This window comes from Eubalaena glacialis, chromosome 2, assembly GCF_028564815.1.
Source record: "Eubalaena glacialis isolate mEubGla1 chromosome 2, mEubGla1.1.hap2.+ XY, whole genome shotgun sequence".
In the NCBI taxonomy this organism is placed as follows: domain Eukaryota; kingdom Metazoa; phylum Chordata; class Mammalia; order Artiodactyla; family Balaenidae; genus Eubalaena; species Eubalaena glacialis.
The window spans coordinates 57,764,424-57,787,768 of record NC_083717.1 but is presented as its reverse complement, the minus strand read 5'-3'; positions in this window follow the sequence as shown (position 1 = coordinate 57,787,768).

Here is a 23,345-nt window from a genome sequence, read left to right as displayed (position 1 = left end):
AAAATAGACTTTAAAATAAAGACAATTACAAGAGACAAAGACGGACACTATATAATGATCAAGGGATCGATCCAAGAGGAAGGTATAACAATTGTAAATATTTATGCACCCAACATAGGAGCACCTCAATACATAAGGCAAATACTAACAGCCATAAAAGGGTAAATCGACAGCCACACAATCATAGTAGGGGACTTTAACACCCCACTTTCACCAATGGACAGATCATCCAAAATGAAAATAAATAAGGAAACACAAGCTTTAAATGATACATTAAACAAGATGGACTTAATTGATATTTATAGGACATTCCACCCAAAAACAACAGAATACACATTTTTCTCAAGTGCTCATGGAACATTCTCCAGGATAGATCATATCTTGGGTCACAAATCAAGCCTTGGTAAATTTAAAAAAATTGAAATCGTATCAAGTATCTTTTCCGACCACAACGCTATGAGACTAGATATCAATTACAGGAAAAGATCTGTGAAAAATACAAACACATGGAGGCTACACAATACACTACTTAATAACGAAGTGATCACTGAAGAAATCAAAGGGGAAATCAAAAAATACCTAGAAACAAATGACAATGGAGACACGATGATCCAAAACCTATGGGATGCAGCAAAAGCAGTTCTAAGAGGGAAGTTTATAGCAATACAAGCCTACATCAAGAAACAGGAAACATCTCGAATAAACAACCTAACCTTGCACCTAAAGCAATTAGAGAAAGAAGACCAAAAAAACCCCAAAGCTAGCAGAAGGAAAGAAATCATAAAGATCAGATCAGAAATAAATGAAAAAGAAATGAAGGAAACAATAGCAAAAATCAATGAAACTAAAAGCTGGTTCTTTGAGAAGATAAACAAAATTGATAAACCATTAGCCAGACTCATCAAGAGAAAAAAGGAGAAGACTCAAATTAATAGAATTAGAAATGAAAAAGGAGAAGTAACCACTGACACTGCAGAAATACAAACGATCATAAGAGATTACTACAAGCAACTCTATGCTAATAAAATGGACAACCTGGAAGAAATGGACAGATTCTTAGAAATGCACAACCTGCCGAGACTGAACCAGGAAGAAATAGAAAATATGAACAGAACAATCACAAGGACTGAAATTGAAACTGTGATTAAAAATCTTCCAACACACAAAAGCCCAGGACCAGATGGCTTCACAGGCGAATTCTATCAAACATTTAGAGAAGAGCTAACACCTATCCTTCTCAAACTCTTCCAAAATATTGCAGAGGGAGGAACACTCCCCAACTCATTCTACGAGGCCACCATCACCCTGATACCAAAACCAGGCAAAGATGTCACAAAGAAAGAAAACTACAGGCCAATATCACTGATGAACATAAATGCAAAAATCCTCAACAAAATACTAGGAAACAGAATCCAACAGCACATTAAAAGGATCGTACACCATGATCAAGTGGGGTTTATTCCAGGAATGCAAGGATTCTTCAATATACGCAAATCAATCAACGTGATACATCATATTAACAAATTGAAGGAGAAAAACCATATGATCATCTCAATAGATGCAGAGAAAGCCTTCGACAAAATTCAACACCCATTTATGATAAAAGTCCTGCAGAAAGTAGGCATAGAGGGAACTTTCCTCAACATAATAAAGGCCGTATATGACAAACCCACAGCCAACATTGCCCTCAATGGTGAAAAACTGAAACCATTTCCAATAAGATCAGGAAAAAGACAAGGTTGCCCACTCTCACCACTATTATTCAACATAGTTTTGGAAGTGTTAGCCACAGCAATCAGAGACGAAAAAGAAATAAAAGGAATCCAAATCGGAAAAGAAGAAGTAAAGCTGTCACTGTTTGCAGATGACATGATACTATACATAGAGAATCCAAAAGATGCTACCAGAAAACTACTAGAGCTAATCAATGAATTTGGTAAAGTAGCAGGATACAAAATTAATGCACAGAAATCTCTTGCATTCCTGTATACTAATGATGAAAAATCTGAAAGTGAAATTAAGAAAACACTCCCGTTTACCATTGCAACAAAAAGAATAAAATATCTAGGAATAAACCTACCTAAGGAGACAAAAGACCTGTATGCAGAAAATTATAGGACACTGATGAAAGAAATTAAAGATGATACAAATAGATGGAGAGATATACCATGTTCTTGAATTGGAAGAATCAACATTGTGAAAATGACTCTGCTACCCAAAGCAATCTACAGATTCAATGCAATCCCTATCAAACTACCACTGGCATTTTTCACAGAACTAGAACAAAAAATTTCACAATTTGTATGGAAACACAAAAGACCCCGAATAGCCAAAGCAATCTTGAGAACGAAAAATGGAGCTGGAGGAATCAGGCTCCCTGACTTCAGACTATATTACAAAGCTACAGTAATCAAGACAGTTTGGTACTGGCACAAAAACAGAAATATAGATCAATGGAACAGGATAGAAAGCCCAGAGATAAGCCCACGCACATATGGTCACCTTATCTTTGATAAAGGAGGCAAGCATATACAGTGGAGAAAAGACAGCCTCTTCAATAAGTGGTGCTGGGAAAATTGGACAGGTACATGTAAAAGTATGAAATTAGAACACTCCCTAACACCATACACAAAAATAAACTCAAAATGGATTAAAGACCTAAGTGTAAGGCCAGACACTATCAAACTCTTAGAGGAAAACATAGGCAGAACACTGTATGACATAAGTCACAGCAAGATCCTTTTTGACCCAGGTCCTAGAGAAATGGAAATAAAAACACAAATAAACAAATGGGACCTAATGAAACTTAAAAGCTTTTGCACAGCAAAGGAAACCATAAACAAGACCAAAAGACAACCCTCAGAATGGGAGAAAATATTTGCAAATGAAGCAACGGACAAAGGATTAATCTCCAAGATTTACAAGCAGCTCATGCAGCTCAATAACAAAAAAACAAACAACCCAATCCAAAAATGGGCAGAAGACCTAAATAGACATTTCTCCAAAGAAGAGATACAGATTGCCAACAGACACATGAAAGAATGCTCAACATCTTTAATCATTAGAGAAATGCAAATCAAAACTACAATGAGGTATCATCTCACACCGGTCAGAATGGCCATCATCAAAAAATCTAGAAACAATAAATGCTGGAGAGGGTGTGGAGAAAAGGGAACACTCTTGCACTGTTGGTGGGAATGTAAATTGATACAGCCACTATGGAGAACAGTATGGAGGTTCCTTAAAAAACTAAAAATAGAACTACCATATGACCCAGCAATCCCACTATTGGGCATATACCCTGAGAAAACCATAATTCAGAAAGAGTCATGTACCAAAATATTCATTGCAGCTCTGTTTACAATAGCCAGGACATGGAAGCAACCTAGGTGTCCATCATTGGATGAATGGATAAAGAAGATGTGGCACATATATACAATGGAATATTACTCAGCCATAAAAAGAAATGAAATGGAGGTGTTTGTAATGAAGTGGATGGAGTTAGAGTCTGTCATACAGAGTGAAGTAAGTCAGAAAGAGAAAAACAAATACAGTATGCTAACACATATATATGGAATCTAAGGGAAAAAAAAAAAAAAGAGGTCATGAAGAACCTAGTGGCAAGATGGGAATAAAGACACAGACCTACTAGAGAATGGACTTGAGGATATGGGGAGGGGGAGGGGTGAGATGTGACAGGGTGAGAGAATGTCATGGACATATATACACTACCAAATGTAAAATAGATAACTAGTGGGAAGCAGCCGCATAGCACAGGGAGATCAGCTCGGTGCTTTGTGACCACCTAGAGGGGTGGGATAGGGAGGGTGGGAGGGAGGGAGATGCAAGAGGGAAGAGATATGGCAACATATGTATATGTGTAACTGATTCACTTTGTTGTAAAGCAGAAGCTAGCACACCATTGTAAAGCAATTATACTTCAATAAAGATGTTTAAAAAAAAAAAAAAAAAAAGAACCTAAGGACAGGACAGGAATAAAGATGCAGACGTAGAGAATCGACTTGAGGACATGTGGAGTGGGAAGGGTAAGCTGGGAGGAAGTGAGAGAGTGGCATGGACATATATACACTACCAAACGTAAAATAGATAGCTAGTGGGAAGCAGCCGAATAGCACAGGGAGATCAGCTCTGTGCTTTGTGATGGCCTAGAGGGGTGGGATAGGAAGGGTGTGAGGGAGGTGCAAGAGGGAGGGGATTTGCGGATATATGCATGTGTATAGCTGATTCACTTGGTTATACAGCAGAAACTAACACACCATTGTAAAGCAATCATACTCCAATAAAGATGTTAAAAAAAAAACAATGTATGTGACCATGCCAAAGGCCTCCATTCCTTGGACAGGGTGACGCAAGCGCTGACTCTATCTGGACCAGGATCACAATTGTTACCAAACGTAACCTAGTTCTTACTCCTAACTGGGCCCCTGATTACAATAATTCTTTTACTGATATTTGGACCCTGCCTTCTTAATTTACTTGTCTAGTTTGTTCTTTCTAAGGACACAACAGTTTCCCAGACAAGTTGACACTGATACAGAGATTCCAGCCACTCCTTGGAAGAGATCCTGCTGGAATAACAACAGGAGTAACCCTGGGCTCCTTAATAAGACTGGGTGAGAGCTCTGTGACCCCAAGTAGGTAGGGTCTATGAGCCCCATGCCAGCCTGAAGAAGCTACAGAAGACAGACTTTTGCCCTTCATCCTCCCAATAAAGATTTCTTGGGGTTCATATCTCTCAGGGGGTATTTGAGACAGGAGATAGATGGACTTCAGGCTGAGCAGCTTGAGTTGTCCCCTATGGACAGATACTCCAAGATGAAGAGGAGGAGGAGCTGAGACCTGCTCAGATCAGAGACTACATATTTCTCATTTTCGAGGTCAAGGAGACCTTCCCGACTATATAAGCACAGAGAGGTTCCTTGGAGGTCAAAAAGGGAGTGATGTCAACCTACCCATAGGCCTCTTTGCTAGAATCCATCTTGGTTAAGAGATGTGCACGCACTCAGGGGAGAACCCTGAGATAAACCAAATATGGACTCAGAACCAGGCAAAGTGAGATGATTGGCCAAAAGAAACCCAGAAGAAATGTCCCATATAAATGATTCAAACTACCACGAGCACACAACTCTCTCTCTCTCTGAGACCACCTGTATGTCTATCCACACATACTCTTTTTCCTCCTAATAAACACTTTATTTTGTTTCACTACTTTCCATCTTTGTGGGAATTTATTTTTGCAAAGCTGAAGGGCCAGGGCATTGTCACTGGCCACTGGCCTAGTGTCTAGGATTCGGTGCTCTCACTGCCATGGCCTGACTTTAGTCTCTGGCCAGGGAACTGAAATTCTGCTTCAAGCTGCTCCAGGCCGAGGCCAACTGAGATCACTTCCTTCTTAGTTTTGTTGTAAACCTAAAACTGCTGCAAAAAATAAAGTCTTTTTGAAAAAGGAACCCCCCCAAAATGCCTAGAAAGCTCATGTAAAATTATCTAGGTTAAAAGGTAACTAGCCTTATGTAAATCCATGCTTGCTATGTCAAGCATAGAAAGCTTTTATGCTTGCTATACTTTTATTTTGTTTTAAAATCTCAATTTTGCTTTGTAATTACAGCTTGTCAAATGCACAAATGTGACTTGTAAAAAGTTGTTTTGTAAGTTATTACATAGTAAATCTGAATGTTATTTTTGAAGAACAGTTCTATCAAGCCTATAATTTTAACAAATGTATAGATTTGTGTAACTCCACAAAAACCAGGATAAAGAACAGTTTCATCACTGCCCCAAATGACCTCATGTTATCTCTTTATAGTCACATTTTAACCCCTGATGACCACTGATCTGTTCTACATCACTGTACTTCTGTCTTCTCTTGAATGTCACAAAAATGGAATCATACAGTATATAACCATGCCATGAGACTATCTTCTTCAACCAGCATAATTTCTTTAAGATCCATTAAAGTCATTGTGTGAATCAATAGTTTGTTTCTTTTTATTGATGTCTAGTACTCATTTCCTGAAGGATAGTTACACTCAATATGATTAACCATTGTTTTCTTTAGCACTTGAAAAATGTTTTGTCACTTCTTTCTTGTCTTCATGGTTTCAGATGAGAACACTACTGTCATTCAAATCGGTGTTTCCCTACAGGATATTTCTCTCTGCTTACTTTCAATATTCTTTTTTTTTCCCAACAGTCCAGATATTTTTTTTGAATTTTATTTTATTTACTTTTTATACAGCAGGTTCTTATTAGTTATCTATTTTATACATATTAGTGTATATATGTCAATCCCAATCTTCCAATTCATCCTCCCCCCACTGCTTTCCCCCCTTGGTGTCCATATGTTTGTTCTCTACATGTGTCTCTATTTCTGCCCTGCAAACCGGTTCATCTGTACCATTTTTTTTAGGTTCCACATATATGCATTAATATACAGCATTTGTTTTTCTCTTTCTGACTTACCTCACTCTGTATGACAATCTCTAGATCCATCCACGTCTCTACAAATGACCAATTTCGTTCCTTTTTATGGCTCAGTAATATTCTATTGTATATATGTACCACATCTTCTATATCCAATCATCTGCTGATGGGCATTTAGGTTGCTTCCATGACCTGGCTACTGAAAATAGTGCTGCAATGAACATTAGGGTGCATGTGTCTTTTTGAATTATGGTTTTCTCTGGGTATACACCCAGTAGTGGGATTGCTGGGTCATATGGTAATTCTATTTTTAGCTTTTTAAGGAACCTCCATACTGTTCTCCATAGTGGCTGTATCAGTTTACATTCCCACCAACAGTGCAAGAGGGTTCCCTTTTTTCCACACCCTCTCCAACATTTGTTGTTTGTAGATTTTCTGATGATGCCCATTCTAACTGGTGTGAGGTGATACCTCATTGTAGTTTTGAGTTGCATTTCTCTAGTAATTAGTGATGTTGAGCATCTTTTCAAGTGTTTCTTGGCCATCTGTATGTCTTCTTTGCAGAAATATCTATTTAGGTCTTCTGCCCATTTTTGGATTGGGTTGTTTGTTTTTTTAATATTGAGCTGCATAAGCTTTTTATATATTTTGGAGATTAATCCTTTGTCCGTTGATTCGTTTGCAAATATTTTCTCCCATTCTGAGGGTTGTCTTTTGGTCTTGTTTGTAGTTTCCTTTGCTTTGCAAAAGCTTTTAAGTTTCATTAGGTCCCTTTGTTTATTTTTGTTTTTATTTCCATTATTCTAGGAGGTGGATCAAAAAAGATCTTGCTGTGATTTATGTCAAAGGGTGTTCTTCCTGTGTTTTCCTGTAAGACTTTTATAGTGTCCGGTGTTACATTTAGGTCTCTAATCGATTTTGAGTTTATTTTTGTGTATGGTGTTAGGGAGTGTTCTAATTTCTTCTACATGTAGCTGTCCAGTTTTCCCAGCACCACTTATTGAAGAAGCTGTCTTTTTTCCATTGTATATCCTTGCCTCCTTTATCATAGATTTGTTGACCATAGGTGCATAGGTTTATCTCTGAGCTTTCTATCCTGTTCCATTGATCTATATTTCTGTCTTTGTGCCAGTACCATATTGTCTTGATTACTGTAGCTTTGTAATATATTGTGAAGTCAGGGAGTCTGATTCCTCCAGTTCCGTTCTTTTCCCCTCAAGACTGCTTTTGCTATTCAGGGTCTTCTGTGTCTCCATACAAATTTTAAGATTTTTTGTTCTAGTTCTGTATAAAATTCCACTGGTAATCAGATAGGGATTGCAATGAATCTGTAGATTGCTTTGGGTAGTAGAGTCATTTTCACAATATTAATTTTTCCAATCCAAGAACATGGTATATTTCTCCATCTTTTAGTGTCATCTTTGATTTCTTTCATCAGCATCTTATAGTTTTCTGAGTACAGGTCTTTTACCTCCATAGGTAGGTTTATTCCTAGGTATTTTATTCTTTTTGTTGCAATGGTGAATGGGAATGTTTCTTTAATTTCTCTTTTTGGTCTTTCATTGTTATTGTGTAGGAATGCAAGAGATTTCTGTGCATTAATTTTGTATCCTGCGACTTTACCAAATCCATTGATTAGCTCTAGTAGTTTTCTGGTGGCATCTTTAAGATTCTCTATGTATAGCATCATGTCATCTGCAAACAGTGATAGTTTTACTTCTTCTTTTCCAATTTGTATTCCTTTTATTTCTTTTTCTTCTCTGATTACCTTGGCTAGGACTTCCAGAACTATGTTGAATAATAGTGTAGAGAGTGGACATCCTTGTCTTATTCCTGATCTTAGAGGAAATGCTTTCAGTTTTTCACCATTGAGAATGATGTTTGCTGTGGGTTTGTCATATATGGCCTTTATTATGTTGAGGTAGGTTCCCTCTATGCCCTCTTCCTGGAGAGTTCTTATCATAAATGGGCGTTGAATTTTGTCAAAAGCTTTTTCTGCATCTATTGTGATGATGATATGGTTTTTATTCTTCAATTTGTCAATATGGTGTATCACATTGATTGATTTACCTCCTTGCATCCCTGGGATAAATCCCACTTAATCATGGTGTATGATCCTTTTAATGTGTTTTTGAATTCTGTCTGCTAGTATCTTGTTGAGGATTTTTGCATCTATATTCATCAGTGATATTGGTCTGTGATTTTCTTTTTTTCTAGCATCTTTGTCTGGTTTTCGTATCAGGGTGATGGTGGCCCCTTAGAATGAGTTTGAGTGTGTTCCTTCCTCTGCAATTTTTTGGAAGAGTTTGAGAAGGATGGGTGTTAGCTCTTCTCTGAATGTTTGATAGAATTCACCTGTGAAGACATCTGGTCCTGGACTTTTGTTTGTTGGAAGATTTTTAATCACAGTTTCAATTTCATTACTTGTGATTGGTCTGTTCATATTTTTTATTTCTTCCTGGTTCAGTCTTCGAAGGTTATACCTTTCTAAGAATCTGTCCATTTCTTCCAGGTTGTCCATTTTATTGGCATAGAGTTGCTTGTAGTAGTCTCTTAGGATGCTCTGTATTTCTTTTGTGTCCGTTATTACTTCTCCTTTTTCATTTCGAATTTTATTGATTTGAGTCCTCTCCCTCTTTTTCTTGATGAGTCTGGCTAAAGGTTTGTCAAGTTTGTTTACCCTCTCAAAGAACCAGCTTTTAGTTTTATTGATCTTTGCTATTGTTTTCTTTGTTTCTATTTCATTTATTTCTGCTCTGATCTTTATGATTTCTTTCCTTCTACTAACTTTTTTTTTAATACTATTTATTTATTTATTTATTTATTTATTTATGGCTGTGTTGGGTCTTCATTTCTGTGCGAGGGTTTTCTCTAGTTGCAGCAAGTGGGGGCCACTCTTCATCACGGTGCGCGGGCCTCTCATTATCGCGGCCTCTCTTGTTGCAGAGCACAGGCTCCAGGCGCGCAGGCTCAGTATTTGTGGCTCACGGGCCTAGTTGCTCCGTGGCATGTGGGATCTTCCCAGACCAGGGCTCGAACCCGTGTCCCCTGCATTGGCAGGCAGATTCTCAACCACTGCGCCACCAGGGAAGCCCTCCTTCTACTAACTTTGAATTTTGTTTGTTCTTCTTTCTCTAGTTCCTTTAGGTGAAGGGTTAGATTGTTTATTTGAGATTTTTCTTGTTTCTGGAGGTAGGCTTGTATTGCTATAATCTTCCCTCTTACAACAGCTTTTGCTGCATCCCATAGGTTTTGGGTCATCGTGTTTTCATTATAATTTTTCTCTAGGTACTTTTTGATTTCCTCTTTGATTTCTTCAGTGATCTCTTGGTTATATAGTAACATATTGTTTAGCCTCCATGTGTTTGTATATTTTACGTTTTTTTCCTGTAATTGATTTCTAATCTCATAGTGTTGTGGTCAGAAAAGATGCTTGATATGATTTCAATTTTCTTAAATTTACCAAAGCTTGATTTGTGACCCAAGACGTGATCTTTCCTGGAGAATGTTCAATGTGCACTTGAGATGTGTAATCTGCTGTTTTTGGAATGTCCTATAAATATCAATTAAACCTATCTGGTCTATTTTGTCATTTAAAGCTTGTTTCCTTATTAATTTTCTGTTTGGATGGTCTGTCCATTGGTGTAAATAAGGTGTTAAAATCTCCCACTATTATTGTGTTACTGTCAATTTCCTCTTTTATAGCTGTTAGCAGTTGCCTTATGGAATGAGGTGCTCCTATGTTGTGTGCATATATATTTATAATTGTTATATCTTCTTCTTGGATTGATGCCTTGGTCATTATGTAGTGTCCTTCCTTGTCTCTTGTAACCCCCTTTATTTTAAAGTTTATTTTATTTGATATGAGTATTGCTACTCCAGCTTTCTTTTGATTTCCATTTGCATGGAATATCTTTTTCCATCCCCTCACTTTCAGTCTGATTGTGTCCCTAGGTCTGAAGTGGGTCTCATGTAGACAGCATATATATGGGTCTTTTTTTTTTGTATCCATTCAGTGAGCCTGCATCTTTTGGTTGGAGCATTTAATCCAAGCATGTTTAAGGTAATTATTGATATGTATGTTCCTATTACCATTTTCTTAATTTTGGGGGGTTTGTTTTTGTAGGTGCTTTTCTTCTTTTGTGTTTCCCACTTAGAGAATTTCCTCTGGCATTTGTTGTACAGCTGGTTTGATGGTGCTGAATTCTCTTAGCTTTTGCTTGTTTGTAAAGCTTTTGATTTCTCCATCAAATCTGAATGAGATCCTTGCCGGGTAGAACAATCTTGTTTGTAGGTTCTTCCCTTTCATCACTTTAAATATATCATACCACTTCCTTCAGGCTTGTAGAGTTTCTGCTGGGAAATCAGCTGTTAACCTTTTGGGTGTTCTCTTGTATGTTATTTGTTGTTTTTCCCTTGTTGCTTTCAATAATTTTTCTTTGTCTTTAGTGTTTGTCAATTTGATTACTATGTGTCTGTTGTGTTTCTTCTTGGGTTTATCCTGCATGGGACTCTCTGCGCTTCCTGGACTTGGGTGGCTATTTCCTTTCCCGTGTTAGGGAAATTTTTGACTATAATCACTTCAAATGTTTTCTTGGGTCCTTTCTCTCTCTATTCTCCTTCTGGGACCCTTATAATGTGACTGTTGTTGTGTTTAATGTTGTCCCAGAGGTTTCTTAGGCTGTCATAATTTCTTTTCATTCTTTTTTCTTTATTCTGTTCCATGGTAATGAATTCCACCATTTGTCTTCCAGGTCACTTATCCATCCTTTTGCCTCAGTTATTCTGCTATTGATTCCTTCTAGTGTATTTTTCATTTCAGTTGTTGTATCATTCATCTCTGTTTGTTTGTTCTTTAATTCTTCTAGGTCTTTGTTAAACATTTCTTGCATCTTCTCGATCTTTGCCTACATTCTTTTCTGTGGTCCTGGATCATCTTCACTATCATTTTTCTGAATTCTTTTTCTGGAAGAATTCCTATCTTCACTTCATTTAGTTGTTTTTCTGAGGTTTTATCTTGTTCCTTCATCTGGCACAAAGTCCTCTACCTTTTCATTTTGTCATTCTTTCTATGAATGTGGTTTTCCTTCCACAGGCTGCAGAATTGTAGTTCTTCTCGTTTCTGCTCTCTGTCCTCTCAGTAATCTTTTCTTTGTCTTGAGCTTTCAGAAGTTAATTATGATGTGTCCTGTTGTGGTTGTGTTTCAATTTATCCTATTTGTGACATAATAAACTTCTTGAATGTGAGTTTATTTGTTTCACCAAATTTGGGAGACTTTTAGCCATTATTTCTTCAGATACTCTTTCAGTGTTACTTTCTTTCTCCTCCTCCTCTGAGACTGAAAATATCAATGTTGAATGTTTTATTACTGTCCTGCCAATCCCTGAGGTTCTGTTCATTATTTTCAGTCTATTTACTCTGTTGTTCAGATTAGATAAATTTTATTGTATGTTCTCATGTCCTCTGATTATTCCTTCTGTCATCTTCACTCTACTAGTCAGCACATCCAGCAAGCTTTTTATTTCTGTTTTGTATTTTTCTGTTCCGTGTCTTTTCATTTTTTTAACGTTTTTATTGTAGTATAATTGCTTTACAATGGTGTGTTAGTTTCTGCTTTATAACAAAGTGAATCAGTTATATATATACATATATCCCCATATCTCTTCCCTCTTGCATCTCCCTCCCTCCCACCCTCCCTATCCCACCCTTCTAGCTGGTCACAAAACACTGAGCTGTTCTCCCTGTGCTAACTTCTATTCCTTTGCTTGGATTTTCTATTACTGGTCCCTGCTGGTGCTGCTTGAGAGTGAGGAAGGAACTTCTCCAAACTGGGTTGCCTGGTGTCTCTCAATGGGTGAGGGAAACACTGGTCTGCAGGGACAAAGTGCTGGTGGTGGTATGAACCCCCTTCCCTGTGCCCTTGGCTGAGTGGTTTGTCTGGGTGGGGGAGGGGAGTGTCAGACCTTGATGGGAAGGAGTCATTTTCCAGGCTGGGCTGCCTGTTGTGGCAATTCCCCTTCCTAGTGCCCCTGGACCATGTGTTGTGGTAGAGAAGTGAGGGGTAAAGAGGTGGGAAGGGGGCCTCAGACTTGCTGGGAAAGGAGAGCTCTTACCCTAGGTGCTTACTGTTAGCAAAGCTTCTAATCAATTGACTCCCCTGGTTAGTTCCCCTGGGCTCACCTAGTGTTAGTGGTAGGACTCCTATTTGATCCTGGGGAGGAATGTACCTACTTGGGCTACCTTATGTTGCTACAAGGGGATTGGGAGATTCTGGGTCTGTATCACCTCTCCTGATACTTTATTCCTCAATACCAGGGGTCCCTAAGGAGTTCACCTTCCTTTACCATCTTTCAGAGTTCTCCTTTAATTGTTCCTTGTATTATTTCCACTGTTTATAATTGTTCTCAGTGGAGAGGAGCAGAGAGAGATGTCAGTGCCATCTTAGCTCAAAGTCCTGAGTTCTCTATTTCAATTTTAAAAATAAGAATAAAGTCTCTGGATCTGGCAAATAGATATCTGATACTGATAGCCTCTCTCCCATTTTCTAGATGAGGTTCAGTCCTACAGACACAGAGATTATATAATGAAGGAGAAATGCAAGTATATTTGAGGAATGCAAGTATAATGAGGAAGCACAAGTTCTTCCTCTGAATATTCCTCCTGTCAATCTCCAAAGAATTCCTGTACTGTGGATGGGAATATCCAAGACATCTTGCAATGATTAGATATTGACTTGGAGTTAATGTTACTTCCTGGGGTCTCCAAATACCATTTGTCTCCACTAGTCAGAGTGAATACTCTTGGGATCCAGGTGATAAATACAATTTTGACTTTAATTTTCCTCATATTATGCCCTGTAGGTATGTAGTATACATGCTAATAAAATTAAGATAAATTCTAATAAAATTCAAGCACCTGCAATCTTGGAAGTTCTGGGTGTCCAATAGTGTGGGCACATTAGGACAAACCTCCCAAAATGGAAAACAATTTCTGTTTTAAATTCCTGACTTCTAAGAAATATGCACCTCACTTGTGGGCATCTTTGAATTTTGGAGGAAACACAAAACACTATTGCATGTATTGTGCTGATCCCAATAGTAAGCAGTCTGCAGATATCCAGGCATGGGTGGGTCTCAGAGCAGAAGAGCATTCTCCAGTGAGAGCCAGAGGATGATTGCATTCAGGTCCCAGAGCCACCATTTTGTGTGATCTTGGACAAATCTGTTAATTTATCCTGCTTTGGTTTGCTCACTGGTAAACTGGAAATAAAAATAATAACACTTCATAAGGCTTTTAGGAGAGTTATAAGAAACAACCTATGCAAAATACTTAAAGTCTGAAATATATACATATATATATATATATATATATATATATATATATATATATATATATATATATATATATATATATATATATATATATATATATATTTGCCATGCCTGGTGGCATGTGGGACCTTAGTTCCCTGACCAGGGATCAAACCCATGTCCCCTGCATTGGGAGCAAGGAGTCTTAACCATTGGATAACCAGGGAAGTCTCTGAAATATATTTTTAAGAAATGTCAGTTATTAGTTCCTTTACTCATATTATCATTACTGTAATTATTTTTATAATTGTTACTATGTGACTAAGAAAAATGAAGACTTCTTTAGATTTGGTTGGATATTTTTATTTCAAATATTTTCCACCAATCTGTGGTTTGCTCTTTTCATTCTTTTAATAGTGTCTTCTGCTACAGAAACTCCTAATTTTCATGAATTTAAAATTATCAATCTTTTCTTTTGGTTTAATGTTTTTTGTGTGTGAAGATGTTAACTTCTAGAAACTATTTTTATTTTTTATGTTTAGCTCTATAAACCATCTGGAATTGATTTCTGTGTAGACTTTGTTGTTAGGGTCAAGATTCCTTCTTTTATCCATTTGGATATTCAATGAATCCAGTGAAATTTTTTGCAAGGACCATCTTTCCCCCGTTATACTATGGTGGCAAAGATGATAGATAGATAGATAGATAAATAGATAGATAGATAGATAGATAGATAGATAGATAGATAGATAGATAGATAGATAGATAGATAATAGATAAATAGATAGATCTGTGTGTCTTTTAAAAAAAATTCTCTTTTGTTACTTCAGTCCTTTTGTCCCTTTTTGTGCCAAAATCATATTTTGTTAATTATAGTAGCTTTTAAATAAGACTCTATATCCAGTGGATAAGCCCTCCAACTTTGTTGAAGATGTTCTTGGTTTTTCTTATGTCTTTACAAGATTCAGCTTATAAATTTCCACAAATGGCCTGCTAGGATTTTGACGATTTAATTGAATCTATAGATCAAAGCAGCGAGAACTCATGTCTTTACAACATTATATCATCCAATTTTGGACCATGGTATATTTCTCTAATGATTTAGGTCTTCTTTAATATTTTTCAGTAATGTTATTGAGCCTTCTGTGTAGTTTTCTTGCACATCCTTCCTTTCTTTCTTTTCTCTGTCTTATTAACAGAGTAGAGTTCACAAATCTGAAGTGTTCAACCAGATTAGCTTTTAGATATCCAGGTACATATGTAATCATCATTTAGAACAGGCTGTAAGATATTTTCAGCACCCCAGCGGAATCTCTGTGCTCTTTCCTAATTGATACCCCTCCCCCAAAGGTAACAGCTATTCTGACCTCTACTAGCAGAGACAACATTGTGTTTGAATTTTATATTTGGAAGCACACAGGATATGCCTTTTAAATATTTATTTATTTATTTATTTATTTATTTTTAATAGTAGGTCCTTGTTGTTTATCTATTTTAAACATAGCAGTGGGATAGATTGAGAGTTTGGGATTGACAGGATATATCTTTTTGAGTATGGCCTTTTAAAATCAAATTTATATCTGTGATATTCATGCACAATGTTGTGTGTTGTAGGGTTTAATATTTATTATTACTGTGTTGCATTTCATATTGTTAACATACTTATTTACTCATTCTATTAATAAACATTTGTGTTATTTCTGTTTGGGACTATTATGCTGCTGTAAACATTATTGTACATGTTTTTTGGTAAGCATAGCACTTTCAACTCTTAGTCATATATCCCCAAATTGCTGGATCAGATAGGCTATCTATCTATCTATCTATCTGTCTGTCATCTATCTATCTGGTACTCCCTACTATGGTGTGTATACATGGTTGGTATATATAGTTGGTTGGTACTGTGCAATTATTACCAAACTGGTACACCCATTTACACTTCCACCAGCAATATATGAATTTTAGCCATTATGGTAAATAGATACTGAAGTACCTGTTCAAGTGTATTTGACTCATTTTATATTATGCTCATTTTATATTGGACCATTAACATTTTCATAATCATTTGTAAAATTTCTTGTTACAATTTAGATGAGTGATTGTTTAATTTATTGTATGGTAAGTATCTTCTTCCTGTATGTGGCTTGCCTTTTTTATTCTCATAATATTGTACTTTGCTAAATGGAAATTCTTGATTTTTATAAAGTCAAATTTATTAGTTACTTTTTATAGTTGGTGGTGTTGTGTCCTGTTCTTGCTCTAAACTTGCAAAGATATTTTCCCATGTTTTCTTTGAGAAATATTATTGTTTTTATCTTTAACTTTTATATCTATGATCCATTCCAAATGAAATTTTATGTATGGTGTTAGGTAGATGTCAAGATTTTTTTTTTTTTATTACATATGCCTAGCCAGTTGACACAGCATTATTTATTGAAATGATGATCATCATTTTTTTACTGAATTGCAGTCATTCCTTTGTTGTAAATCAAGTGACTACAAATTTATGGGTGTGTTTCTTGTTTGTTACTCTATTTCAATGTTTTATTTTTTCCTTGTGCCAGTATCCATGCTTAATTATTTACTAATGATTTATAATAGTTATTGATATGTAGTAGTATAAATCCTCCAGCTTTGTTCTACTGTGTGTGTTTTTTTAATTGATTGCTCTGGCTATTTACATTCTTTCATTTCATATAAATTTTAGAATCCTGATTTAGAAACCTACTTGGATTTTGACTGGATTGCATTGAATCTATAGATCAGTTTGGAGACAGAGGAGATTGACATCTTAACAACATTGAAATGTCCAATCTATTTAAGAGTATTTAGCTCCATTTATTTAAGTCTCTTAAATTTCCCTCAACAATGTTTTGACTTTGATTAGATTTATTCATAGGTAACTTTATATTCTTGATAGTACTGTAAATAGTGTTAAGTTGCATTTTAAATTGTTTTCTTGTTTGCTGATAGTGTTTATAAAAACAATAGAAATGAAGCTAGCTTGTTATATTGGCCTTGATATCAGCAGGCTTTCTAAAATCAAAATCATTTGTTTATAGATTCTTTGGGGTTTTCTGCGTAAACAATCTTCAAATAGTGAGTATTCACCTTCCTAATTTCTACTAGTCTTACGTTTCTTGCCTTTTTACACAGCATACAACCTCCAGCACAATACTGAATATAGGTGGTGTAGTGGAAGTCTTTGTCTTGTCCCTCACCTCAAGGAGAAACATCCAATATCATCATTATTATACTGTGAACTGTGGTTTTTTTCATAGGTACCCTTAAAGATACTAGAAACTTATTTCTATTTCTAGTAGCTATGGCCCGAATGTTTGTGACACCCCCAAATTCTTTTGTTGAAATCCTAATGCCCAGTGTGATGATTTTAGGAGGTGGGGCCTTTGGGAGGTGATTAGGTCATGAAGGTGGAACCCTCATGAATGGGATTCCTGCTCTTATAAAAGAGATCCCACAGCCCTCCCTAGCCCTTTCCACCATGTGAGGACACTGAAACATGTCAGCAGTCTCCCACCTGGAAGAGGGCCCTCACCAAAGGCTGGCCATGCTGGCAGGCACCCTGATCTTGGCCTTTCAGCCCCCAGAACTGTGAGAAACAAAGTTCTGATGTTTATAAGCCACTCAGTCTCTAGTATTTTGTTATGGCAACCTGAACAGACTAGGATACTAGTTAACTAGGAATCTTTATTATAAACAATTGTTGACTTTTATCAAAAGTTTTGTTCTTTACCTTTTACATCAGGGGTCCCCAACCCCCCAGGCCACAGACTGGTAGTCTGTGGCCTGTTAGGAACCAGGCCGCACAGCAGGAGGTGAGTGGTGGGCTAGTGAGTGAAGCTTGATCTGCCACTCCCCATCACTCTCCATCGCTCGCATTACCACCTGAACAATGCCCCCCCTCGTCCATGGAAAAATCGTCTTCCACAAAACCGGTTCCTGGTGCCAAAAAGTTGGGGACTGCTGTTTTACATGACCATTTGTCTCTTCTCCTTTATTCTGTACATGTAATAGATAATACCAATTAATTTTTTTTAAAAAGTGTACTTGGTTATGTGTGTCTTCCTTGTATGATTGTTGTTCCATTGAAGATGATGGAGCATCTTTTCTTCTGGCTGCTTTTATGGATTTGTTCTTGTCTTTAGTTTTCAGCAGTTTTACTCTGATGTGATTTGGTGTACTTTTTTTTTTAACCTGCATGGAATTCAGAGACTTTCTTGACTGTATGACTTGTCATATTTCATCTATTTTAGAAAAATCTGTGGCCAGTGTTATTTCATTTGTTGTGTCTATTTCATTCATTATCTCTTCTCTCTCTCTAGGATGAGAGTAACATATATGGTAGAGCTCTTTTCCATGCTTCATGTGCCTCTGGTATTCATTTCTGTATTTTTCATCCTTTATTCTCTTTAGGCTTCCATCTGGATATTTTTTACTGACATGTTTACCAGTTTATTGGTACTTTCTTCTTCCCTGTCTAATCTATCTTTATACTCATCTGAGTTAGTAATTTTAGTAATATTTTTATTTACAAGACTGTCCATTTGATTTATTTTTATACAGTTCTCTGTTAAAACTTGTTATTGTGTCCTGTATTTTGAATATATTAATTATAATTATTTTAAAGACCCTGTCTAATAATTCTAATTTTTAAGTAACCAATTAATTTGTTCTTATTATCTATTTTCTTAGAGTTAGCCATTTGGTCCTGTACCCTGGTGTTCCTTATAATTTTGTATTAAATGCTTGTCACCATGTATGAAAATTTGTGGAAACTCTGGGGGATATTACTTTTCTCCAGATAGGATTTAATGCTCTCCTTTCAGGCATATATACCAGGAGGAGGGCAACCTGATTCAAACAAGAGTAAAAGTTTTGAGTCTTGATATCAGGCTATTTAAAGGCTGGCTTATTTCTGGATTGTCCTTGTTCCTGGGAAATAGACTTTCAGGGTTTCAACCCAAGTGGTACCATATTTACCAAGCATTTTCCCTCCTTGCTGACCTCTAAACTCCATTTTTCCCACCAGCACCATGAGACAAATGAAAGGTCTGCATAAGCATTTAACCTCTCAATATCTGCTCAGTGATTAATTTTTCAGCTTCTTACCCTTCCATAGCTTAGGTTTTGACATGAGAGTAAAATCTCACAGAATTCAGGGCTCCCTTGTCTGAGGCCCCTTTCTCTGGAACCTTGGCCAATCAAGATCTGACTGACTTGGTAGCCCTGGGAAGTCTCAATGCTGAAAATCAGCAGATGTTCCAAGGGGAAAATGTGGAAGAGAGTATCTAACCTACCTCAATGTTTTCCTTTCCCCAAGATCATGGTGCTCAAGTTCTGGGTGCCTTGGTTTCTCTCCAGAACCTTCAAAGAGCTGTTGGTCATTGTTTGTTTTTGTTTGTTTGTTTTTAAATACAGCTTTCTTGGCAGGAAGCTTAGTCTGATAAAAACTACTTAATCATTGCCAGAATTATGTCTCCTACTGCTGTTATTTCTTCATGTTGTTGTATGAGAGATATTCCAAAGCAAATTTGGTGAAACTAGAAAAAGGATAGCTACCATAAATGTGGATTGGTTACTGGATGTAGTTGTGTATGCTATTTTCCAATGTTGGTAGAGGGTAAGTGCACATTTTCCATTTTATGAAGATGTCAATTTGGGTATGCTATTTTTAGAAGAAGGGTGTGTATGAATGGTAAACACCCGAAGGGGTGGCATATTTGGAACTTGTAATATTTTCAACTTGAAAACATCTGGAAATTCTTCAAGTTACCCCAGTACTCACTTTGTAATCTTGATTGGTATCATTACAAATGGCAAAATGGCAAAATACAGTGTCTCTGTAACCCATGGCAACTTCTGCTTGTGCCTGAATCATAAGCCAGCAAATCAGGTGTTTCTCTCCAGCATTTTCAATCTGAAACAAGTCATTCCAGGGACACTCGAAAATTCAAGTGGACAGCAGTTGTGGAGTCCATTATATAAAGAAGAGAGTCCAGTGTCCCACAGCAGAAGGCTTTTTCTGTGGCATGGTTCTGACTGTGGTTCTGACTGCCATGCTTCCTTTGGTTTCTGCCCATTTTCAGAGTTCTACTAGAAACTTAACATCAATTATGTAAATTAAATTTGGATTTTTTTGGTTTGCTTGTATTCAGAAGCCTTGGTAAGTATACTGTCAGTGTTTGTACTAAAAAATCCAGTGTCAGAGGAAAGTATAAAGGACGAGTTGAAGTAGAATGTTCAACATAGGTCCTCAAAGCAGGACATATAAGTGATATATCAAAAATCCATCTAAACAGCCAATACATGTCAGAGAATTAAAGAAAAAAAGGCAGTAAAAAAACTGAATGGACTAAATAGCAAATACCAGGAAATAATGATACAAAACACAGTGGTGGAGTTATGTATTCCCAGGAACCACATGGGCAAGCAATTCCATTTAAAGGGATTGCAACAGAACAAAAAATAGTAAAACAACAACAATACAATATGTCAAAGTATGGGTCATGTCCTCTTGTTGTATAGAGTCTAATAAAGGAAATTGGACATTTGTGTACCTATAACAAAAAACCAAAATGTCCAATTTCAAGAGTAGTATACAGTATTGGCCTGAAACTTACCTTGGAGGATTGGAGGCAAACAGATGGAAGGAAGTAGGGAAAGGGCATTCTGAGCAGAAGGAGGTAGAAGTATAGGATGTTTACAGAAAACAAGTACTGAAGATCCCACATGGATTCAGAGAAAGAATGAGAAGTAGAGTCGGGCAATTAAGGTTGGAAAGATTGAGAGAATCAGACAATGAAGGGTATTTAATGCCATGCTAAAAATTTGAATCTTATCATGGAGGTCGAAGGGAGCCAGGCAAATATTTGGGACAGTGTATTGACAATTAAATCTGTTTTAGAAACAGTACTAATTTTCATAAAAGTTATTTGGTCAAAAGGTACAAACTTCCAGTTATAAGATAAATAAGTACTAAGGATGTAATGTACAACATGATTAGCATGATTAATATAAATAACACTGTTGTATGTTATATATGAAAGCTGTCTAGAGAGTAAATCCTAAGAGCTCGTATCAATGGAAAAAATTATTTTTCTTTTATTTTGTATATATCTGAGATGATGGATGTTCACTAAACTTACTGTGATAATCCTTCCATGATCTATGCAAGTCAAATCATTATTCTGTGCACCTTAAACTTATACAGTGCTGTATGTCAATTATATCTCAATAAAACAGGATAAAAATAATAGTAAAAAAAGTAATAGCTCAGCTAAAAAAAGGTGTGTTGACAAACGTCATGGGTTGAAAGAATGTTAGTTACCACTTGTGAGGAGCTCTGTCTCTCCCTTTCTGTCTCTCTCTGTCTCTGCCTCTCTCATCTATCACTCTTAGTAATAGTACAATAAAATATTTTGAGAGTGTCAAAACATAATGTATCAGGAAATAGACCCAAAGATTCAAAAATAGAATTAATGGGAGATCAATCACTGGAGATGGGAAAAGAAAGGAATAAGGAATACTTATAGCCAATTATCAATGGAAACTCAAAGGAGAAACTGGTTTGTGGCAAGAAATACTTTTTAAAATTTAGTTTTGAATTTGAGATGACAAAGGACATCCAGGTAGACATATTCAACTGACAAAATCAGGATGGGAGATCACATTTTCAAAAGTTTCTATTCATTTATATATCTCTCTATCTACCTGTGTGTATGTATGTATGCATGCATGTATGTATGTTTCTATCTATCTGTCTGTCCATCTGTCTATCTATCTATCTACCTACCTACCTACTGTGTATCATCTACCTTATAAGTGCCTCGTATTTATGTTGGGTCCACCTGGATAATCCAGAATAATCTCCCCATCTCAAGATCCTTAACTTAATCACATCTACAGAGTCACTTTTGCCTTATAAGGTAACATTGGCAGGTTCTAGGGACAAGGACCCCATTGGGATGGCCATTTTTCAGCCTACCACAGCCACCTTACTCTATTGCTTTCTATCCTTCTCATTTTGGGGGGTGATACAGCCTTAAGTAATTTTATTTCAGGGTACATGGGAGGTGAATTTTCTTACTCCTAGATTTTAAAAAATTCTCTTGATAAATATATTACCTGGATCTAAAACACTATAGCCAAAATACCAAAAATTTTGCTAATTTTGACATTACTCAATTTCTAGCATTAAGTGCTTCCTCTGAATATTCTTGTTCAGGCTGATTCTTGTTCTGCTGTTGATAACACTGTTTGTGCTCTGGAACTGTTTTTAATCATGTTTTTATTTTTTGGATATGAAACAAAATCCAGAACATAGCAAAGTATGAGTCTTTGTTTCATTCACCCTGCCAAATTGTCAACTCTGGGAAATTTATTCTTCTGCTCTGAAAAATATTCTTCTTTTATGTCTTTGATAATTTATTTACCTCCATTGTCTCTCTTTCAGGAATTGCTATTTTTTGGAAGTCATAACTTGCAGATTATTTAATTCTCATATTTTCTTTTATCGTTCTTATTTCTGTATTTTTTCTCTAATTTCTAATATACTGTCTCAATTTTCTCTTCTAATTCTTCTATTGAATTTTTACTTCAGCAATCTAGTTTCCAATTTCCAAAAGGCTTTTGTTCTTCACCTCTTTTTTCATAACATCATGCTGTAATTGTACAGGTGCAATATTTTCTTGAGTCTCTATGAAGATACTTCTTTGTTTGTGTGTTTTAAATTCTTTCACTGAATTATGGTGCTTATTAAACTGTTTCTATTTCTGATGGTGTCAGTTGTTTGTTAGCCCCTATTTATTTTTTCAGTCTGTTGATATTCTTCATAGATCTTTTGATTCTTGGTTGCTACTCATATTTAAAAATAAAGAAGTAGGTTAATTAATCACTAGCAATCTGGAAGCCTTGGTCAAAGCCCTGCCTAGGTGGGGAGTGAGCTTCAGGGTGCTGAATGGAAGGAGGATAGTAGGTTTCCTGCTCTGCAGCTCAAATGCATCAGAATTTTTAGGTATTCTTCTGGAGGTTTAAACTACCCATAGCTCTTCAGACAGCTTTTTAACAAGAGAATAGTTGTTCAGTTTTGTTTTTGTTTCTTAGTTTTATTCTTTTTTCTGTTTTTTGTTTGTTTGTTTGTTGTTTGTTTTATCCAAGGGAAACTCCAGCTGGTAATTATGCAAAATGAATATACAGGGAGGTAGGGGTGGGAAAGAAGATAGTGAAGCAAAGGTTCTGAGAGCACATCTTAAGTGCTCCCCATTTTCTGCCTCACTTCTTCCCTTCATGACCTCAGCTGACCCCACCAAGCCTGTCCTGCACACGTGAGCTTGCCTTTTTCTGTTGTGCATCATCCTTTAATACATGCCCACCATTTTATTTTATAATTGACATATAACATTTTGTAAGTTTAAGAGGTACAATGTGTTGATTTGATACACTTATATATTGCAATATAATTACCACTATAACATTAGCTAGCACCTGTCTCAAGTCACATAATTTTATTATTTACTTTTTGTGTGAAAACATTTAAGATCTAGTCTTTTAGCAACTTTGAACTATATCAC